Raw genomic sequence first — 22,799 nt, forward strand, 5'->3', positions numbered from 1 at the left:
GCAGTTTGTTCATCTGTAGAAGTCACTAACTGCAAAACTGAACAGAACATAGTAATTTAAAATTGGTATTAATCATTATATGACATGTAACAAAAATATCAAATTGGTAAAATTCACTAACGGTGTTAACGACTTTTTCCAATAAGATCAATGTGTTATAATATAATATATTATAGAGGAACTGAGTTTATTTTATATGTACAATTTATTTGCAACAAATAAACTCCATTATTATTATTATTAATGTATTTTAAAAAATCACTAATGGCAGTTAGTGACTTTTGCCACAATAGTGTTCTCTACAAAACGATAAAACCGCAAAGTCGATGATATTGACTTTATCAAAGAACATATTAATATGTTTCCTTCAATGGAGTCGCACTACTGTAGGAAAAGTACAAAGAGACACTACTTGGACTCCAAGTTATCTATTCGCAAAATGTACTCACTCTATACTACATTATGTGAAGAAAAAAATAAAGTTCCATTGGGTCATTCAGTATACCGAAACGTTTTTTCTGAATCGTACAATTTGCCATTTTTTGTACCCAAGAAAGACCAGTGCCCTTTGTGTAATAAAGTTTCTGAGGCAAAATTAGCAGGATAACTAACAGAAGAGCTGGAACAGCGCTCTAATGAGCATATTCAACGAAAAGAAGCAGCCTATGAGGCAAAAACCAATGACAAAATTAGGTCACAAGAAGATGCTACATTTATGTCAGCAACATTTGATATGCAAGCTGTTCTTCAGATACCCTCAGGAAATGTATCTTTATTATATTACAGCCGTAAACTGTGTATTTACAATTTAGGCATTTACAATAATGTATGCAGTTATAAAGTTTAGATATGGGTATACTGGACCTTACGTCAAACTCAATGTAAGTGGGAAAAGGTCGTCCTTATGCCCGACCCTATGCTACCGAAATTAAGAAAGCATATCAGCACCCTATTCCGATCAGTTCATTAAAAAAAGGATTTGTTACAACTTTGCAAGAAAGAAGTAATACCTCAGGAACTTCATGCCTGGTATGCTTCCTTACCAACAGCGAATGTACCGGATTTAACACAGGAACCAGCCGTTGATGAAGAAGACGATGATGAAGAAGCCTTCTCAGAATAACAACTCATTTTAACTTGTTATAACTAAAATAAATATAATAATATTGTCTTTATTTTTAATAAATCATTACTAGCATAATATGAGCTCTGTTTAGTATTTGGAAAAAATTACTGCTTTTTTTTGCCAAAAATCAGACGTATTACTAACTACTCTCGTATTATACATAACACTCATTATTCACTTATTGCAGCGTCACTAGAAACAATAAATATGGAAAATATTTTGTTAACGGTTAATTTATAAATTTAAATTATTACTTCAAATTAATGTATCTCGAAAACAGTAAAATGTCAGTTAGTGACTTTTCGCAGGGATCCGACGATATACTCTTCATTCGTAACGATAAAGTAATTGGTTTTCGAGATGTTTGAAGTTAAAAATGGAGCGACACAATACATTAATCAAAATAACTGTGCCGTTCATTTTTAACTTCAAATATCTTGAAAACTAATGACTCTATCGTTACTAAGGAAGAGTATATTATGTACACAGAAAGTATTGGATAATCTAAAAATAGCACTAAAATAGTAATTGAGCCAGTGGTGTAGAATTTGGGAAGGCTCAACCAATCACTATCCCTTGTCGTACGTCTCTGGTAGTAGCTAGAAATGTTTATTTATGAGAATTTAGTAGGGTGTACAGTACCTACACTTTCTGCCAAGTATAATATAGATACGTCAAATAGTTCTAAAGTACTGGGCACAAATAATTTCAAAATTTTTTAATAAAACACCCTCTAACTTAGTAAGGAGCCACATTGGTAAGTGATCTGGGTTAAATCTTAATATTTTGAGGTCTAGAATCTACAACTCAGAGATAGGACATTCTTAATAATCACCGTATAATTATCAGTTTGTCTTACATGACAAGAATCAGAAGTCCCCGATAACCTATTCCATATCTCAGCTTTTAATCACAGTAATAACATTAATGATGCCGATAATGCGTTCTCGAAAAACCACGACAGTTTGTAACTTATTGGCAACACTCACACTTTCCGCCCACGTGTGCCGTATTGGGAAAAATGGGCAATCGATATTAAGCCGCAAAAAGATAAACACATCAGACACAGCCAATATTTACAGTGGACTAGGCATTAAGACTTACGACGTGATGAGAATAATGTGGCTATATGTGTTCTAATCTTCTCGTGGCTCTCATCTCCAACATCTTACCAACAAAAACAATACCCGTTTCGGCTTCGTATCGACTTAACACTTTAGTCTAGGAAATACATTTTATTAAAAAAATGCTGAGGGTAAAACACAATGCAGAACAAAAAACATTTTGTTTATTTAATAAACAACAATAAGATGCTTAAGAACATTACAATCTGATCAAACATTGTGATCAATCAGCAACTTTTTTTAGCGTAAATTACTACTAAAAACTTAAGACTAAAGACAAACTACTATCCCTTAGGTTCTGTTAGTTTATTCTTCTTCTTCATGTACCATGTCCTTTAAGAACGTTGGTAACCATCATAGCTATCTTAATTTTATTCACTGCCACCCTGAATAGCATGCTTGTATCAACGCAATACCAATCTTGCAAGTTCTTCAACCATGAGGTTCTTCGTCGTCCTGGACTGCGTTTGTGTGCTATTTTTTCTTGCATAATATTTTGCAGCAACCTATATTTGGAACCTCTCATTACATGTCCGAAATACTCCAGCTTTCTCCACTTGATGCATTTTGTAATCTCAGTAGTCTTGCTGAGACGTTCTAGTATTGTGGAGTTTCGAATCTTCTCCACCCAGGAAACTTTTAAAATTCTTCTATAGCATCACATTTCGAAAGCCTCAAGGCGATTTAGATCGATTTTATTCACAGTCCAGGACTCGACACCATAAAGTAAGACTGAGAACACGTAGCAGCAAAGTAGGCGGATCCTTAATGCCAATTTTAGGTCTCTGTTACGTAACACCTTGGACATCCTTGTAAAGCGGCTCTGGCCTGTTTTATCCTAGATCTAATTTCTGCTTGACTTTCTGCGTTACAATTTAATTGCTGTCCAAGGTAAACGATTTTATCAACTTACTCAAGTTTGGTATTATTTACATAATTTAGACGGTTTTATATTCTGTTGTTTACTTATTGCGAGTATTTTGGATTTCCGAATGTTCAGATCCAGACCTGCCTCCCTACAACTCTCAACGACACTATCAAGTAGTGTTTGCAGATCTTCTTGACTAGAAGCTAGAAGTACTGTATCATCCGAATATCGCAAATTATATTGATAAGTACCTTCACCGTTCACAATTATTATTCCTTCTTGTTTTTCAGAAAGTGCATTTCTGAAAATTCTTTCGGAGTAAACGTTGAAAAGCAGGGGTGACAAGACTCCATACCATCTACTAAAACTGATGTTTGATTCCAATATAAATTTGCAATTATTCGAACAACTCTGCCGTCTACTATTGGACGTTATTAACCTGTACCATCACTTAGGCTATACTCAACTTAACTAACCACTTACTAACTCGAATGTTTTCTTCCTCTGGAGTCTTCCAGCCAAATTCGTGTTGTCGAGGAGCTGGAAGGCCTCAACATTGACGTGTTGAACTGTTGAACAAGTCGTTGTTCTTGACTCTTGGCAATTATTTTGAAGGTCTTGTTTACAGTATCCATTTCTAAGTCATTATGGAGGTCACTGTTTGTATAGTAGTACCAATGAGTGTTGAATGCTCCCTGCCACTTTGTTTTGGAATCGCTGGATGATGTCTAAATTACTCTTACTAGTATAAACCCACAGCTAGATGATATTTATGTCCATATAGGTTTCAGAATCTGTTTATACAAAAGCATTTTGGTGTAGATTGACAGTACATTTTTTTTATGCTTGATGTTAAGCTTTTCTCTATTCTTTTTAACATAGGCTCTCCAGCGTAGCCTAGCGTCTAATTTAATACCCACACATATTTTGCAGTATCAGTATACAAGAAACTTGGTATTTTTATCAGTATAATATGGTATCTGGGTATTATTTACATTAACAGGACTGTGTTCTTTTTCTTATTTTGAAAAATTAATGTGCACTAATTTCATTCGATTTCATTATCGTAGACCTGTTTAACACAGTGTACAAAACAAGAAACATGCCAAAACAATGGTTACTCTGCACCTTTTGTGCTATCCCTAAAAATACAAAGGCTAAAGATTGCAGTGAATACAGAACAATATCATTAATAAGTCACATTCTCAAATTATTCTTGAAAATAATACATGGTCGTATAAATAAAAAACTGGAAGAAGGAATAGATGATAGTCATTTTGGGTTCAGAGACGGACTAGGAACGAGAGAGGTGTTATTTGCTTTTAATGTGTTAGCTCTAAGATGCACGCATATGAATGTGACTGTGCATGTTTGTTACGTTGATCTTGAGAAAGCATTTGACAAAGTAAGACATGAAAAGAGTCCAAATTCTAAAGAAAAAACATAGACAAAAGGGACTTACGAATAATAACAAACCTTTACTGGTATCAAAGAGCACAAATTGTAATATATAACGAACCCAGTCCAGAAATTAAAATCAGGAGAGGAGTTAGTCAGGGATGTATTATGTGTCCATTACTCTTTATTGGATATAATGAATCCATTTTTTTGAAGAAGCACTACTATCTCAAAGTAAAGGAGTAATAATTAACGTAAGATCTATTAACAACATAACATAAGATATGCAGATGACACCGTGATTATGGCAAGCTCTGCTGAACAACTTCAATTACTACTAAACAAAACAAACAGTTTCTGTGAAGAATATGGACTAAAAATGAATGTAAAAAAGACCAAATACATGATAATAACTAAGAAAACAAACATACAATTTGTTAGTTAACATATACTAACATATTTGGGAAATGTATCGATAGAAAGAGTTGATAAATACAAATATCTAGGAGCCTGGATTTCCGAGAAAAATAATCAAACAACAGAAATAAGGACCAGGAGAGAAATAGCAAGGAATGCGTTTGTAAAAATGAAAAAAATATTCTCTGCAACAAAGACCTTAGCTTAAAACTGAGAGTAAGAACTTTGAGATGGTACATGTTCTCGATACTGCAATATGGACTTGAAAGATGGACATTGAAGCAAGAACATATAAATAAACTACAGTCATTTGAAATGTGGTGTTACAGAAGGATGCTTAGAATAGCATGGACACAAAAGAACACGAACACGGAAGTATTGCGAGAAATGGGTAAAGAATGCGAAATAATAAACACAATAAAAATAAGAAAGTTACCATATCTGAGACACGTAATGAAGGGACAGCGATAAGAAATGCTAAGACTGATAATACAGGGAAAGATAAGAGACGGAAGGAGTATAGGAAGAAAGAGAGTGTCATGGTTGAAGAAATTGAGGGACTGGTTTAAATGCAGTTCGATAGAACTCTTCAGAGCAGCGGTAGATAGAGTAAAGATAGTGATGATGATACCCAACCTCTGATTAGGAGACGGCACTTAAAGAAGAAGAATTTCATCTCATTTAATTTAATTCGCCATCATTTAATTCACTTGTTAAGTCTATTAACAGAGGCTTGTAGTTTCCTTGCTGCTTCTTCATGATCTTCACCTACGGCCAAGACGGCAGTATGATCAGCAAAGGTAGCTATTGTGTTATGATCTAATTCAGGGATACCACTAGTGTATAATAAGTATAGAACACAAGACTGGTCATACCACACTACCTTGCGGTACACCTGCATTGCTTTCTTTTAATTGCTGCTTAATAATCCTTCGTGCCATACTTTGTCGAAAGTTTGAGCCATGTCGAGGAAAACAGCGCAACAAACTTTTTTTTCTTCTAGTGATCTCTCTATTATATTCGATATTCTATGGACTTGGTCGATAGTTGAAAGACTTTCTTGAAAATCAAACTGATTTAATGGAATTAGAGCCTTAGCGTCTATGAGAGGTTTTAGCCTTTTCAGCAAAAGCTTCTATTACAGCTTATAAATTACAGGTAGGTAGTAAGGAAATCGGCCTGTACGGTGATACTGTATTTGGTTGTTTTCCAGGTTTAAGGAGAATCATGACCTCTGCCACCTTAAATATCTTGGAAATAGGTCTTATCTGAACGAGGCATTTATAAGTTATGTCAACTTTACTATAACTTCTGTACTGAGTTGTTTTAAAATTTTTTCAGTAATTATCAAACCAGGTGCTTTCCGTTGAATACTTTTTTTGAGTTACTTGTTTAAGTTCACCCTCTTCCTGGGTGGCATTTTCCTATTCAAGTTTGTTATCACCTTCATTTGGCTGAAGTATTTTCTCGAGATATTCAGCTTTATTAGCCTTCTCTAAATTGCTTTTTGTCCAGCTTCCATTTGTATTTATTAACAGAGGATTATGAAAGATCGGTCGTTTTAAATTTCTTAGTGGCTCTCCAGAGTAGGGATGGCGGTTTTTGTCAAAACACCGGTTTTCGGTTATACCGGTTTTTTACTTACGGTTTAACCTGGCGGTTATAACCGGTCCAAAAAACCGGTTATTTCAAAAACCGGTTTTCGGTTTTTTGAATCAATATTCAATACCCAATGGGTTAAAACGTTAAATTTGTATTGCACTTTAGTTTGTGATACTCCACATGCCCATTTTTAATATAAAATCCCTAATAGTTTTCCATATATTGCAAAAAATATATTTTCATTTTGGAACCTTTTTTATGTGCACTTTTTTACTGAGGTGAGTTAGGTTCAATCGATCTGTTTTTGGTCCCAGAATATGCGATTTAATTTCTTACCTATCTTTTTGTAACATTTAACATCAAAAATGGTAAAACTTATAAAATCAATCTTAAAATTCTGAACTGGATGTATTATTTTCTTCAATTTGTATGTGTATTGTATTTCCGAAAAAAAGAATCCTTTTTGCACAACATACACAAAACAATTTTATTAATTTCATTTCTTTTAAGTGATTCCAGAGGAATGGTTTTTTTCTCCTGGATTTATAAATATAAGTTTATTCTCGTTTGTGTAGGTATACAAGTAAGACATGCTTATTCTCAAGTTCATCAAAATAGCCAACTCAGCTTATCACATTTCTTAAACATATTTCAGTGACTGCGAGAGTCATTAACGAATATGTATAAACATTAAACAAATCAAGAATTATTGAAGAATTTAAACAAACAATACTTTTTCTTCGAATTCCTTATTTTTCACAGAAGTAACTTATCCGGTTTTTCACCGGTTATTACTGTAAAAAGACTGTAAAAAACCGGTTATAGCAGGGAGAAAAAAACAACCGCTAAAACCGGTTATTGCGAACTAAAAAACCAGTTTTAGGTTATAACCGGTAGATTTTTCCCATCCCTACTCCAGAGGGAATAATCAATAATTGTGCTATCATTTTTTAAAAATTGAAAAGTCTGATATGCTTTTTTACACACTTCTTATAACAAATGAATGAATGGGAAGAGAAAAGTATTTTTTAAGTTTGTAAAAACATCTAATTTCCTAGCTGGGCGCTCTTGGCTTACAAAGTCATGTCCAGGGCTATGCTACAATAAAATAACTCTTAAAAACAACTATGGTTTGTTTTTAAACCAGAAGGAATAAACTAAAAATACAGATTCACACCAAATAAAGTCACTAGAAAAATCACCAAATACATCTTTTTTGTTGATCATATCGGCCTTCGACGGTAATCCATACATATTATACTAATTCGTCGCTAAAGACTTCTAAAAACAACAGTTATTTGTATAAAAATATACCAAAAATCTAAAAATAAAAGGAATAACACAGAAAACACAAAAAATCGCCAATATAACTTAATTAACCTATGAAATAGCTGTAATGTCGAAATTTAACAAATGTCATTAGTATCAACATTTCATAACAGTGGAGTAAACTTGCTTGAGGTTGGACCAATAACAAACAAGCCTTACGGCGCGGCTAATTTGAATTACTCCTCTTTGTTTAAAAGCAGACCATAATTTTAAATGTTACAAAGTTTAACTTATTTCAAATATTTAAAGTACCACTATCAAGAGGGATCTCATTTTTAATTGAAAACAATTTTTAATTGAAAAAATTCCTTATGAATTTACAAAACCTTGCCGGGGGTTGAAATTTTGATCTGTAAAATTTAAAAAACATCTAGAACAGCACATTGGTACTTCACAAAAATTGAACTTTCTATGTGAAGTCACAATGTGCTGTTCTGGATCTTTTTTGTTTTTTCTTATCGTTTTATGGTTTTTATTTTTTGACCATTATCACAATTAAAAAAATATTTAATATTATCAAAATAATAAAAACAGAAAAACAGTAAATTTCATACTACCCGATCTATGTTTCGCGTAAAATTCATATGTATTTTTTCAGCCCTCTTCGGTTATTTTTTGTAGCGAAGCACACGGACCGCACGAGCGAAAACAAAACACGCACGGATTCCTTAACTACTGGCCATATTGAGAATTCCAGTAATTCTATATCTGGAGACTATTGAGTTACATTTTAGGTCTTGCCGAAACGGATACCAAATACACGAAAAATGTCATTAGGCCCCTGGCATTCAATTAGATTAGGTCACCCTGTCACGTCAGAAAATTTGTTACCACGACTACCCGCGTCCCGTTATAGACCAGTCAGGAAAAACTATTTTAGAGTCATAGAAAACAGAGAAAACGTCAATAAGAAAAATGTATTTTTTTTAACGTATCGCACCCTCAGTGCAAGACTGCAGTAAGTCAAAATAAGTAACATGTAAAAGGGGGAGAAGTGTACTTTTGAAGTGTGTAAAATTAATAATTCTTAGCTGAGCGTTTTCGGCTTATAAAGCCATCTTCGGAGCTATGCTACAATAAAAGATCTCTAATGAATAATTGATCTTAGAATTCAAAGTTTAACTTACGTCAAAAAGGTCAAAATACCACTATGAAGAGAGATGGGTTCCATTTATGATATGAAATACTTCTCTTTCTTATGTAGTTTTTTATTGGTTGGAAAAAACCTTGTCTGTCTGTTTAAAAAATTGTTCAATTTTCTGTTGGTTATTTTTGTATCCAGAAAAGTTAAACATCAAGAACGAGCACAAAGGACTTTCACACGAAAATTACATTATATATAAAACGAATATTTGATCATGATAAGGTCAAAAAGACCTTACCATTTGAATACTGCGGTGTCAGATAGCAGAATGGTCGCCTTGCATGGAGGATTTTTAATGACAGTCGATGTAGACAGGGTGTGCTCGTTAAGGTGTCTTCACATTTTCTCATATAAAGTGACAGTTGACATATGACATTTTTAGCAATTGGATTGAACAACTTTTCAACAAAGTCTGTAGTTACATAAATCTGGTTTTTAAAAAAATAATGAAATACATATTGAAAAGAGACTTAAGGTCTAGGATAAACCAATTGACAAGTTATCCTCCACAAACCAAACTGGAATCGGTTTTGAAAATTAATACATGATGTAAAGAAACTTGATGGTGAAGTTTTTTAGGAAGATGTGATTTTTAAAGAATAAGCTGCCAAATGATTTATTACAAATATTGTTTTAAATGATGCTTTAGTAAAGATTTAAAAAATTTAAAAATTATTTTTTGATTGCATGAGGTCAAACTTCTTCCTCCAGAGTCTCCCACAAGAGTCTGAACAAAGGTTTATAGTTGTAATTAAGATTGATTTGTGTATTCAAGCAAAAATCAGAATTAAGTTTCATTTCTTTAGTTATCTCTAGATCTTCTAAAAGGTTCATTTGTCTATAGTTTTTGATTGGGATGTTATGTAAAATTGTACTGTTTTCGGAAGGAGAGAAGGAATGGTTGCTAAATTTAACATGATAACCAAAATTTGATTTTTCTGGATTGTTGAGATGTTCTTTGATCCTCTGAGATAGGGTCCTCATAGTCCTGCCCACATAAGTCATGTTACAATCCCCACAAGACAGTTTGTAAATACCACTTTTATTTAGTTTGTCGATTTTATCTTTGGTGTGGCTGAAGATGGATTTGATGTTATTTTTCGTTTTGAAAGATATGTTAAGGTTACTGACTTTATTACAAAGTAATCCTGATACTTTTTCTGAAATTGGCCCTAAGTAGGATAAGGATCTATAAATAGCTGTAGTGTTGGGTTCGTTCTCTGTGTTAAAAGCTTGGTTTAGTCTCTTTTTGAGTATTGATCTTCTAATGACCTTATCTACAGTAGAAGAGGGTAAACCATTGTTGTTTGCTATTTGTTTAATAATTGAAATTTCGTTGTTGTAATTGTCTTGGGACATGGGGATGTTAAGAAATCTGTGGACATAACATTGAATAGCTGCCATCTTATGTTGAAAAGGATGGTTAGATGATATGGGTATAATATGGTCTGTTTGAGTAGGTTTTCTAAATACTGAGTATTCTAAAGTAGTACACGATGAAGAAGTGGAAGATGTATTCTTTTTGATGGTTAGGTCTAGAAAATTGATCATGTTGTTGGTTTCTAACTCTAATGTGAACTTAATTGCTGGATGTAGGTTATTAGTTATTGAAAGAATGTTGTTAGGTTCTGAAGGAGGACCTTCTATATATGCTAAAATATCATCAACATATCTGTACCATAGGATTATTTGTGGATGTGAATGGACAAAATTATTTTCAAGAGAATCTAGGAAAAGATCTGCAAGTAGTGGGGATAAAGGATTTCCCATTGCTAGACCTTCTGGTTGTCTGTAAATTTTGTTGTTGAAGATGAAGAAATCTTGAGAAAGGCAAAATTGAACAATTCCAACATTCCAATTGTCAACAATCTTTTAATTTCAAAGAACATAGACCCCAACAAATGTTCTCAAATCACCTCACTACTTCAATTTTGCCTTTCTCAAGATTTCTTCATCTTCAACAACAAAATTTACAGACAATCAGAAGGTCTAGCAATGGGAAATCCTTTATCCCCACTACTTGCAGATCTTTTCCTAGATTCTCTTGAAAATAATTTTGTCCATTCACATCCACAAATAATCCTATGGTACAGATATATTGATGATATTTTAGCATTTATAGAAGGTATTCCTTCAGAACCTAACAACATTCTTTCAATAATTAATAACCTACATCCAGCAATTAAGTTCACATTAGAGTTAGAAACCAACAACATGATCAATTTTCTAGACCTAACCATCAAAAAGAATACATCTTCCACTTCTTCATCGTCTACTACTTTAGAATACTCAGTATTTAGAAAACCTACTCAAACAGACCATATTATACCCATATCATCTAACCATCCTTTTCAACATAAGATGGCAGCTATTCAATGTTATGTCCACTGACTTCTTAACATCCCCATGTCCCAAGACAATTACAACAACGAAATTTCAATTATTAAACAAATAGCAAACAACAATGGTTTCCCCTCTTCTACTGTAGATAAGGTCATTAGAAGATCAATACTCAAAAAGAGACTAAACCAAGCTTTTAACACAGAGAACGAACCCAACACTACAGCTATTTATAGATCCTTATCCTACTTAGGGCCAATTTCAGAAAAAGTATCAAGATTACTTTGTAATACAGTCAGTAACCTTAACATATCTTTCAAAACGAAAAATAACATCAAATCCATCTTCAGCCACACCAAAGATAAAATCGACAAACTAAATAAAAGTGGTATTTACAAAGTGTCTTGTGGGGATTGTAACATGACTTATGTGGGCAGGACTATGAAGACCCTATCTCAGAGGATCAAAGAACATCTCAACAATCCAGAAAAATCAAATTTTGGTTATCATGTTAAATTTAGCAACCATTCCTTCTCTCCTTCCGCAAACAGTACAATTTTACATAACATCCCAATCAAAAACTATAGACAAATGAACCTTTTAGAAGATCTAGAGATAACTAAAGAAATGAAACTTAACCCTGATTTTTGCTTGAATACACAAATCAATCTTAATTACAACTATAAACCTTTGTTCAGACTCTTGTGGGAGACACTGGAGGAAGAAGTTTGACCTCATGCAATCAAAAAATTATTTTTAAATTTTTTAATTCTTTACTAAAGCATCATTTAAAACAATATTTGTAATAAATCATTTGGCAGCTTATTCTTTAAAAATCACATTTCACGAAATTCATTGTTAATTTATTTCCCATCTTCCTAAAAAACTTCCACCATCAAGTTTCTTTACATCATGTATTAATTTTCAAAACCGATTCGAGTTTGGTTTGTGGAGGATAACTTGTCAATTGGTTTATCCTAGACCTTAAGTCTCTTTTCAATATGTATTTCATTATTTTTTTAAAAACCAGATTTATGTAACTACAGACTTTGTTGAAAAGTTGTTCAATCCAATTGCTAAAAATGTCATATGTCAACTGTCACTTTATATGAGAAAATGTGAAGACACCTTAACTAGCACACCCTGTCTACATCGACTGTCAAAAAATCCTCCATGCGAGGCGACCATTCTGCTATCTGACACCGCAGTATTCAAATGGGAAGGTCTATTTGACCTTACCATGATCAAATATTCGTTTTATATATAATGTAATTTTCGTGTGAAAGTCCTTTGTGCTCGTTCTTGATGTTTAACTTTTCTGGATACAAAAATAACCAACAGCAAATTGAACAATTTTTTAAACAGACAGACAAGGTTTTTTCCAACCAATAAAAAACTACATAAGAAACAGAAGTATTTCATATCATAAATGGAACCCATCTCTCTTCATAGTGGTATTTTGACCTTTTTGACGTAAGTTAAACTTTGAATTCTAAGATCAATTATTCATTAGAGATCTTTTATTGTAGCATAGCTCCGAAGATGGCTTTATAAGCCGAAAGCGCTCAGCTAAGAATTATCAATTTTACACACTTCAAAAGTACACTTCTCCCCCTTTTACCTGTTGTCATAAGTGTGTACAAAACTATTTCAGTCTTTACATTTCAAAATAAGTAAGTTTCGAGATAAAGACGATTTTGTTTATTTTCGTGCTAATATCGGTGAAATAAGACACAAATTTTAAGAAAAATTAACATTTAATTATGATTTTGCATGCTTTTCAGCCTATATTGCATTAACCAAAAATAGAAATTTAAATAAAATAATATTAACGCAAAAAAAATTAGGAATTTCAAAGTTACAACACTTTTGCACGGAAAAAATTGTTAATCACTACACATTTAGTATTAGAATTTCAAAGTTACAACAGTTTTGCAAGGAGAAAATTGTAAAAAGCGTAGACACATTTACTTTTACAGTAAAACCTGTGTTACCGGCCACCTGCCGACAACGGTCACCTGTACTAACGGTCAGTTTAAAAATTACCCAAACCAATTATGTACAGTAAAACCTGTGTTAACGGTCATCTGTCAAAACCGGCCACCTGAACTAGCCGGCCAGCTTCAAAGTTCTCCAAACCAAAATTTTTGGACTACAAAACCTGGTATTAGCGGCCACCTTTTTATATCGGCCAATAGTTCTGTCATTTTTAGTGACCGTTCATGACAGGTTTTACTGTATATCTAGACTACAAAAACTGGCATTACCGGCCACCTTTCTATATCGGCCAATAGTTCTTTCATTTTTAGTGGCCGTTGGTGACAGGTTTTACCGTAGTTGTGTCCTCTTCTCGTACATCATCTTGTGCCAAAATATTTTTATAAAAACTATGGTGGGCTTCTGGTATCATACCCGAATGGCATAAGTATACCAAATCTTTTTTTTTTTGCCATTTGAATTTTTGGCTGTTCTTTGGCAAGTTTTCTGAGAATAGATATTTTTGACCTCTCAGTATTGTCAATACACAAGTTTTAAGATAACTGTTTTTCCTTTTAAAAGCTTATGGAAAATAAATATAATATTACACAAAGGACATAAAATTTGCATTAATAGATTGGTCTCGAAAATCTTTGTTTATTGTCTCAGCCGTTAATGGATTACGTAGACGCTCTGTATATTAAAATTAAATACCACAGATATAGATATTAAAATAACAAATATCTTACTTTTTTCATTGCTTGTTATCGAATCCGTTGCAATGTTCCGTGCAAAACTGTTGTAACTCTGTTACATTAGAGTTACAACAGTTTTGCACGGAACTTATGTTCAAAAACGCAAAATAGTTAAACTGTTGTTGTTGTAATATTTAGCCCATTAAGCATTTGAAAGTTACTAAAGTTTTACAGGGGATAGATATGCACGTTTACAATCGAATTCCATGATTACTTCATTTTCATAAAATTTTGAGTTACTGCAGTCTTGCACTGAGGGTGCGGTATATTCAGCAATCTACACATAGTTTCAAAAGTTATGCATCACCTAAAAAGGATTGTCATTTTCATAGTTGATTTTTCCGTGAACAGATTAACGCATTCCACTATTTTTTTTTATTATTTTACATTTTCCTTTGGTATTTACACAGTTGTTTTAGTCGTATGTTTTGTCAACATTTTGTTTTGTGAATGTCCCTGATATCTTTAGAAACAAAAAAAAATGTACGCTTTTATTCTTTAACATGACGTGTTTTAACTGAAACAAAACTAAATTAACAATTAAGATACAGTTACAATTCTTTAAAAACGGAAAGCCATATAACGTTAACAATTCTGGTCGATACCATAAGAGTTATTTGCCAACCAAGTGCACCATGCAATTTGCACAGCGCAACATGATAGAGACGAGATTGTTTAATCGAGGCTCTGTGATGTTAAGGGGTGGAATTTACTTGAGAGTAAGTACGGATTTGGTGTCTACGTGGAGGCTTTTTAAATAGCGAGAGGCACGTTTTGTGCCGATGTCGATGATAAGTGGGAAATTAAAATTTACTAAACGCAACAGCAAGTGACAGTAAGTGACTTGCTGTTGCGTTTAGTAAATTTCAATTTCCGACTTATCATCCACTTATTTCGTATGCTTTAAATGATGACGCACGGGTAAAGATTCATGGACTCAACTGTATATTATGAAATAATTTCAGCTTAGTGTATGTATGATAAGACATGGAACCCTCACGTATCGCATGTCGTCATTTAAAACACACATTATAGAGTAAAACCGTCTAGTTTCTTTGTTATCAAAGATATCAGAGAAACTAAAAAAATAAGATGTTCACAAAATATGAGACTACAACATTATTTCGATGTATACCCAACTTTGTACCATTTCCTCCCCACAGGGTGTCTCAAATTTTTGTTTCAGTTAAAACACATGTTAAAAAATAGAACCGTATATTTTCTTTGTTTCTAAAGATATCAGGGATACTCAAAAACCAAAATGTTCACAAAACATAAGACTATAATACGATTTCGATGTACCTTGTCCTCCCTACAGGGTGTCCCAAACTTAACACAACAAAAACATTTCTTTTCTTCCACCCGGTATAAGTACAAAAAATAAGTTTGAGTAAACATTTGCCAAAGTGTGTAAATACCAAAGGAAAATCTAAAATAAAAAAAAAATAGCAGAGTCCGTTCATCTGTTCATGAAAAAATCAAGTATGAAAATGAGCATAATTTAAGGCGATGCATAACTTTTGAAACTATGTATATTAGTTATAAATAAATATTCTAATAACAAGGGTCTTTGTGGTTCAAATTTAAAATTGACGTTAGAAAGGTCAATCCAGAGACTAGACCTCTAGTATGGAACAAACATGACATTCCAATAATATGCTATATATATTTACATACACTTCGGATGTCTTTGTAGACGTTTTAGGTACCTACCGAGCACTGCATTGGACTATCACTTCACTGATCGTAGGTATTTCTACATCACAATGAAATATCTTTGTTTGACACGAACCTTGGGGCGTCTGTTATAGTGCGTAACACTTTGAATTGTAATCTTTCTATTTGAGATAAGTTGGATTTTGCTGCTGTACCCCATAGCTGGATCCCATAGGTCCAGACTGGTTTAAGTATTGTATTGTATACCAACAGTTTGTTACGAATAGACAACTTCGATGTTCTAACCAGTATCCGATAATGTTTTCGAAATTTTAATTTCAACTCTTGGCACTTTTTCCATATATGGGTTCTCCATATCAAAGTTTTGTCCAGATGCCTTCCAAGGTGTTTAACTCTTCCAGCTTGTGGAATTGCTTTGTTATGTATTTCTATACTGGGCGATATTTTGAGACACTTTATAAAGATGCCATGCTGTGATTTGGATTCATTGATCTTTAAGTGTCCACCTCTTTGTCCACTTTTCAATGTCTGTAATATGCATTTGAAGAGATTCCGTAGTTGTTTCAGGATTATCATCTATGACTAACATAGCAGTGCCGTCTCCGTCTTTCTGTGTAAAGTATTACACCATAAGATTTATTTTTCATTGACTCAATTATGGTTTTCATTGTGCATAGTGAATATGTGCAGTTGCAGATGTTATAGCGATAGTAACAAAAACACGAAAAATCATGAAAAAATTATTAATGGAGATAGAGGAAGAGGGAAAGAAGATGGGACTAAGAATTAATGAAAAGAAAACAAAATTAATGAGACTTGGAAAAGCAGAACAAAACAGAGAGATAAGGATAGGAAATAAAAAATTCGAGGAAGTACAGAAATTTAAATACCTGGGCGTTATGATAAATAACAAAGGGGAAAGAAAAACGGAGATCGAAGAAAGAATAACTGCGACAAACCGGGTATACCAAGCAAATAGAAAACTACTAAAGAGTAAAATATTGACCAAACAAACAAAAATGAATATATATATATATAAAATAATGTTGGATAATCGAGTACACATATAAAAATAAATAAGCAAAATCATTGGCTAATACTCATAAAGTGAATGTGAATTTAGTTGGAAATATATAAAATGATGAAGGGTCATCATTCCATACATTTCTGTGCAACTATATACACCGGTGTTTCGGCCTATTTGGGCTTCGTCAGTATAGTGTAGCAAGTTAAAAAAGTTGTTTGTTAACTTGTAAAAGGATTACTACAGGAGCAAGGTTACCATTTTTGGTCAGATTGTTAGAAGACCCGCAGTCGCAAGGCTACAACTAACATTGCCAAGGAGGTAGCCTTACTCAGGTAGCCTTACCTCCTTGGCAATGTTAGTTGTAGCCTTGCGACTGCGGGTCTTCTAACAATCTGACCAAAAATGGTAACCTTGCTCCTGTAGTAATCCTTTTACAAGTTAACAAACAACTTTTTTAACTTGCTACACTATACTGACGAAGCCCAAATAGGCCGAAACACCGGTGTATATAGTTGCACAGAAATGTATGGAATGATGACCCTTCATCATTTATATATTTCCAACTAAATTCACATTCACTTTACGAGTATTAGCCAATGATTTTGCTTATTTATTTATATATATATATATATATATATATATATATAACAATAATAAGACCAATAACGATGTATGCAGCAGAAACCATGACTATGACAAAAAAAGAAGAAGGGAAATTAAGGATAAATGAACGAAAGAAAATAAAGACAATACTGGGTTCAGTGAGATTCGAAGAACAAGACTATAGAAGGAGAACTAATAAAGAAATTTTAGAAGAATTAAATGGTGAAGATATAGTAAAGAAAATAAAAGTACAAAGAATCAAATGGCTAGGTCACATATGGAGACAAGGAACAGAATCAGTATCAAAAGCTATGATATTGTGGCAACCAGGAGGAAAAAGGAGACGTGGTCGACCCAGATCGAAATGGTTAACTGAAGTAGAAGAGGACCTAAGAGGAGCAGGAATTACAAAATGGAAAGAGAGGGCAATAGACCGGAAGAAATGGAGACATATTAGTGAACAAATACAATGATCATGGGGACTGATCCACCCCGTTAAATGGATCTAGAAAGCGAAAGCGGCGAAACCCCACATGGGGTGTTAAGCCATATACTATACTGTACTGGGCGATATTTTGAGACACTTTATAAAGATGCCATGCTGTGATTTGGATTCATTGATCTTTAAGTGCCACCTCTTTGTCCACTTTTCAATGTCTGTAATAAATATGCATTTGAAGAGATTCCATAGCTGTTGCAGGATTATCATCTATGACTAACATAGCAGTGCAGTCTCCGTCTTCCTGTGTAAAATATTACACCATAAGATTTATTTTTCATTGGTTCAATTATGGTTTTCATTGTGCATAGTGAATATTCTATTCTGAATATTTTTTTATTATTTTTGGTTTTGGAATACTTTCTTAGATTCTTCATGTTTTATCTAGTCCAGATCTTTTTTATATCTTCAGGTTTTATTCAATCGAAATGTTGAATAAGCAACGGTTAGCTTTAAGAATATCTTGCTTGGTCTATTGATTTGAGGGCCTTTATCGAAAATACGCGCGTTATACGGTGGAACTGGACAAATAACGAAAAACCGATCTGATAACAAACAAGATTAATGATCAGAGAGTCTCGGGACCATCTGAAATGTTTTCTCTTATAGGCTTAATAAAAGTTTTTCTTTACTTTTCATTAAAGCTGCTCGCTTATATGTTGCACATGTCTCAAATGATTTATTCGATTTGGCTTTTAAAATAAATGACATGTGTTTTGGTATAATTTGATAAAATTGACCAAAATATGTGTACCAGGATTAGGGAGTAATTTGATAGCATTAGCGAGGTTATGTCAATTAATCATAAAATAGAAGACCACATTTACGCACACAAACAACTACTAGAAGACCAAAAATTACAAAAAAAACTATATTTGCCAAACTAATTCCAGTCCGATATGGACGGTTAAACAAAATTATTTTCTGAAAGCAGTTTTCACCTGATCTATCCCATAAATTTAAATAAATTTTGTACAGAACTTTTCATAGTTGAACAAACTATTACCCAAGGAAGAAAATACATCGAAACATTGTTTTTCATTTAATATCTAAAGCTTTTTTTCGTTGGTGTGTTACTTGGCGTCGTTATTTCATTTTTTTTTTCCTATTTAGTGCCCATTCGTTTATACACTCTACGTTACATTTTCTTCTAATGTCTTCACTCTTCTTTCGATCTTTTAGCTTATTTCCTGTAATTCGTCTCCCTACTCTCATCTCTGATGTTTCCTGCTTTGTGTTGTGGCCGTGTTGGGTCTTGTTTCTGACTCATATGTCATTATTGGTCTTACACTGGCTTTATAAATTCTTGACTTCATATCATCAGTGTTAATATGTCGGTTTCGCCGTAGATGTAGTGTTATTGAGGCATCCTACCATCTATTTGCTTTTTGTACTTGATCTGTTACTTCTTTGTCCGTATGGAGATCCTGTGATGTTGTTTGAATCTTATGGAGTCATCTTGCAAGCTTTCGACATTTATCTTTGTGGTGTGTTATCACAAGTATGTGTTTTCATTCGGATTTTGCACAATAGCAATTAATGATCGATTTTTATTTCTGCTGATGATAGTGCTCGTATATCCAAGATTTAATATGGGTTTTACTCTCTATTCGCCAGAAAATAGTCTATCATAGGACTTTATCTTGTAATGGTTTCAAAAATGTATTTCTATTGGTGTGTGTGAGGGAAAAATTTATTATTAATAATACGTATTTCGTTTATGTTGTAGATGTCAGATCATCTCCGTTGTTATTTCTGATGTTTCGATTATGTCGCTGTTGTATTCCTGAAACTATATCATTGCCAACATGGGTATTAAAATCACCCATAATGATACATTCGTCATTTGTCTACTAACAGGGCGACTACTTCTTTGGCTCTGGTTTCTTTCGGAACACCACTGTAACTCAACAGAAAGTCATCCAGCATAATTTGACTCCTGTTTTTATTCGTCTTTTGTAATGCACTTCTGTCTCTTTTCTATAAACTTTATTTTAATTTCTTGATCTATTGTGTTTAGAGACTTAACGTTCCAAGTACCTGCGTAGAATATTTCTCGCTTTCTATAAATTAGTTGTCTTCTTTCCCGCCTTAGTCTTCTTAATGAAATCATTCCTGTTCCGAGGCATAATGCTGTTTTATAAGCTGTATGATTGTAAAGTCTATCAGTAGGGTATTAACTTGACTGTAGACTCCCTCCTCCTTTATCCGAGCTTGGGACCGGCAACAGTTCTATCGAGCAACTTGATCCACCCAACAAAACTGCAGGCGGATATATCACTCTGTTTGTATTTGGAATTATTATTATCGGAATAATACATTATTATATATTCCAGGTGTCACATTTGCCTAACCCTGACCACTGTACATCGCTAAGACTGAATATCATCATCCAGCCCTTTGCTTCCACTGCTGAACATAGGCCTCCATCGTGTTTGTCCATTGTGCTCTATTTTAAGCACTTTGCATCAAATTTCTTGACATTTTCTTGAGATCGTCAGTCCAACGAGTAGGAGGTCTTCCTCTACTTCTTTTGTCTAATCTCGGTCTCCATTCAAGTAATCTCTTCGTCCACCTCCCATCACTGATTCGGGCGACGTGTCCGGCCCAGTTCCATTTCTGGGTGGCAATTTGGGAAATTTCATCGGTAACTCCTGTTCTTCGTCTTAAGTCTTCATTTCTAACTCGGTCACGAAGCGATATACTCAGCATTGACCTTTCCATTTTCCTCTGGGCTATTTGCAGCATTTTAGAAGTTGTAGAAAGAAATTGGTATGTCGCTTTTAAAGATGTCTTTGAGTTTTTCATAGGCTGCCCATGCTAGGTTTATTCTTCTTCGTAGATCGCATGTTTGGTTGTCTTTTGTGATCGTTATTTCCTCTCCAATGTATATGTATTTTCCACTAGCTCTACTTCGTTGTCTCCAATATTAATATTTCCGCTAGGTACTAGGTTTGCCATGAATTTTGTTTTGGAGATGTTTATTTTAAGACCTACACTAGCACACACTAACTGAAGTTCATGTAGCATTGTACATATCTCCTTGAACTTGTCAGAGAATAAAACTATGTCTTCTGCGAATTTCAAATTTGTTAATCTTCTACCGTCAATATTCAGGCCTCGCTCTTCCCAGTTAAGTTTTTTACAAGCATATTCTAGTACTGCGGTAAACAGTTTAGGCGATAAGGTATCGTTATGTCGGACTCCTCTGCCGATTGGGATATGGTCCGTGTTTTTATGTAGTTTCACCAACATAGTTGCGTTCTTTTATGTATTGTAAATTAACCTTGTGTATCGGTAGTCAATGCGGCATGCTTGTAGTGCTTCCAGAATTTTGTCAAATTCTACCGTGTCAAAGGCTTTATGGAAATCTACAAAAGCCAAAACGAGTGGTCGATTGTATTCGATAGTCTGTTCTATTACCGTTTTAATCAGTGTCGTAACAAACTCCGTCGCCCCCCCCCCCCCGCAGGTTTGGAAATGGGGCCCCCTTTAAAAAGTTACTAAATACGACTTGTGTAACAAATATTTATATGTGTTATAGCGTAGTAAATGAACGATAAATACCGTGTAATTTTCAGTGTCACGTGTCACCACCGAAGTGGTCAAGTCAGTACTTTACCGAAATGGTCAAAGTTATTTGCGAGTGAAAATGTTTATTGTTCAACAAGAAAACCACGTTTTCAGCCGGTTTTTCGCAAATAACTCAAAAAGTAAGTATTTGATCGAAAAAATATTCTTAGCAAAAATGTAGCTTATAAAAAATTCATGTCTATCGACCCACTAAAAGCAAAGTTGTAACTTATGAAAAATTCTTCTTATTCGTCAGATTCCAAATCGAATATTTCAACCAAAAAACGAAGCACTTTTCGGGGAAAACTCATTAAAAAAATTTTGTAATGTTCAAAAACTTCATTTCTATTTTTTATAAAAGTCTCTAGCAACAAAACTAAGCGAGTTACGCTCAAAATAAACCTAACCCCTTGTTTTGGTAAAAAAAAATCGTGACAATCTCCCCCTATTTAGCACGCCAATTGAAACTAATCATTACCGCTTTACAAATTACTAAACTTTTTTTATATGACCGGTAAGTTTCACTGGTTCAAAGTGCTTATTTGTGAAAGGTTTCCAGTTGAAAGGGCTTGAACGAGTCATTAATCACGAGTGTATGCAAATTTTGAACAGCCATATATCTTAAACAATTTTTTTCTTAGAAAAACAAAATAAAATCATAATATTTATAAAAGCAAAACCTACATTTCTTTACTCTTTGAGATTTTTTGTATCACTAATACTTTTTAAGTTATTTTAAAAAGGGCATTTTTCCGGTCTGAACTGGTCAACCTTGCAGATCATAAAAACAATGCATATATAAAGTAAATGGTAAAGCGCTAACGATTAATTTTATTTAACGTGCTAAACAGGGGGGGCTTTTCACGATTTTTTTTACCAAAAATACGGGCGAACTTTATTTTGAGCGTAACTCGCTTAGTTTTGATCCTAGAAAATTTTATAAAAAAAATAAAGCTTATTTTAAACATTAAAAAAATTAATGAGTTTTCCCCAAAAGCGCTTCATTTTTGGTTATTTTACGTTGAAATGTTCAATTTGGAATTGAACTATTAAGAACAATTTTTCATGAGCTTTAACTTTGCTTTTACTGTGTCGATTGACTTCATAAATAGACCATTTTTTTTATAAGCTACGTTTTTGCTAAAAATAGTTTTTTGATAATATTTCATTCGAGAAAATTTTTTGAGTTATTGGCGGAAAGTCCGCCTAAAAACGTGTTTTTTTTTGTTGAAAAATAAACAATTTCACTTGCAATAACTCGAAAAATATTGAACAAAGGTTGTATTCCACAGTACATCGTTTTTTTTTGGAAGATGATCAGAAAAGTCTTAAAAGTGGTC

This window comes from Diabrotica virgifera, chromosome 10 (genome assembly GCF_917563875.1).
Source record: "Diabrotica virgifera virgifera chromosome 10, PGI_DIABVI_V3a".
NCBI classification, from domain to species: domain Eukaryota; kingdom Metazoa; phylum Arthropoda; class Insecta; order Coleoptera; family Chrysomelidae; genus Diabrotica; species Diabrotica virgifera.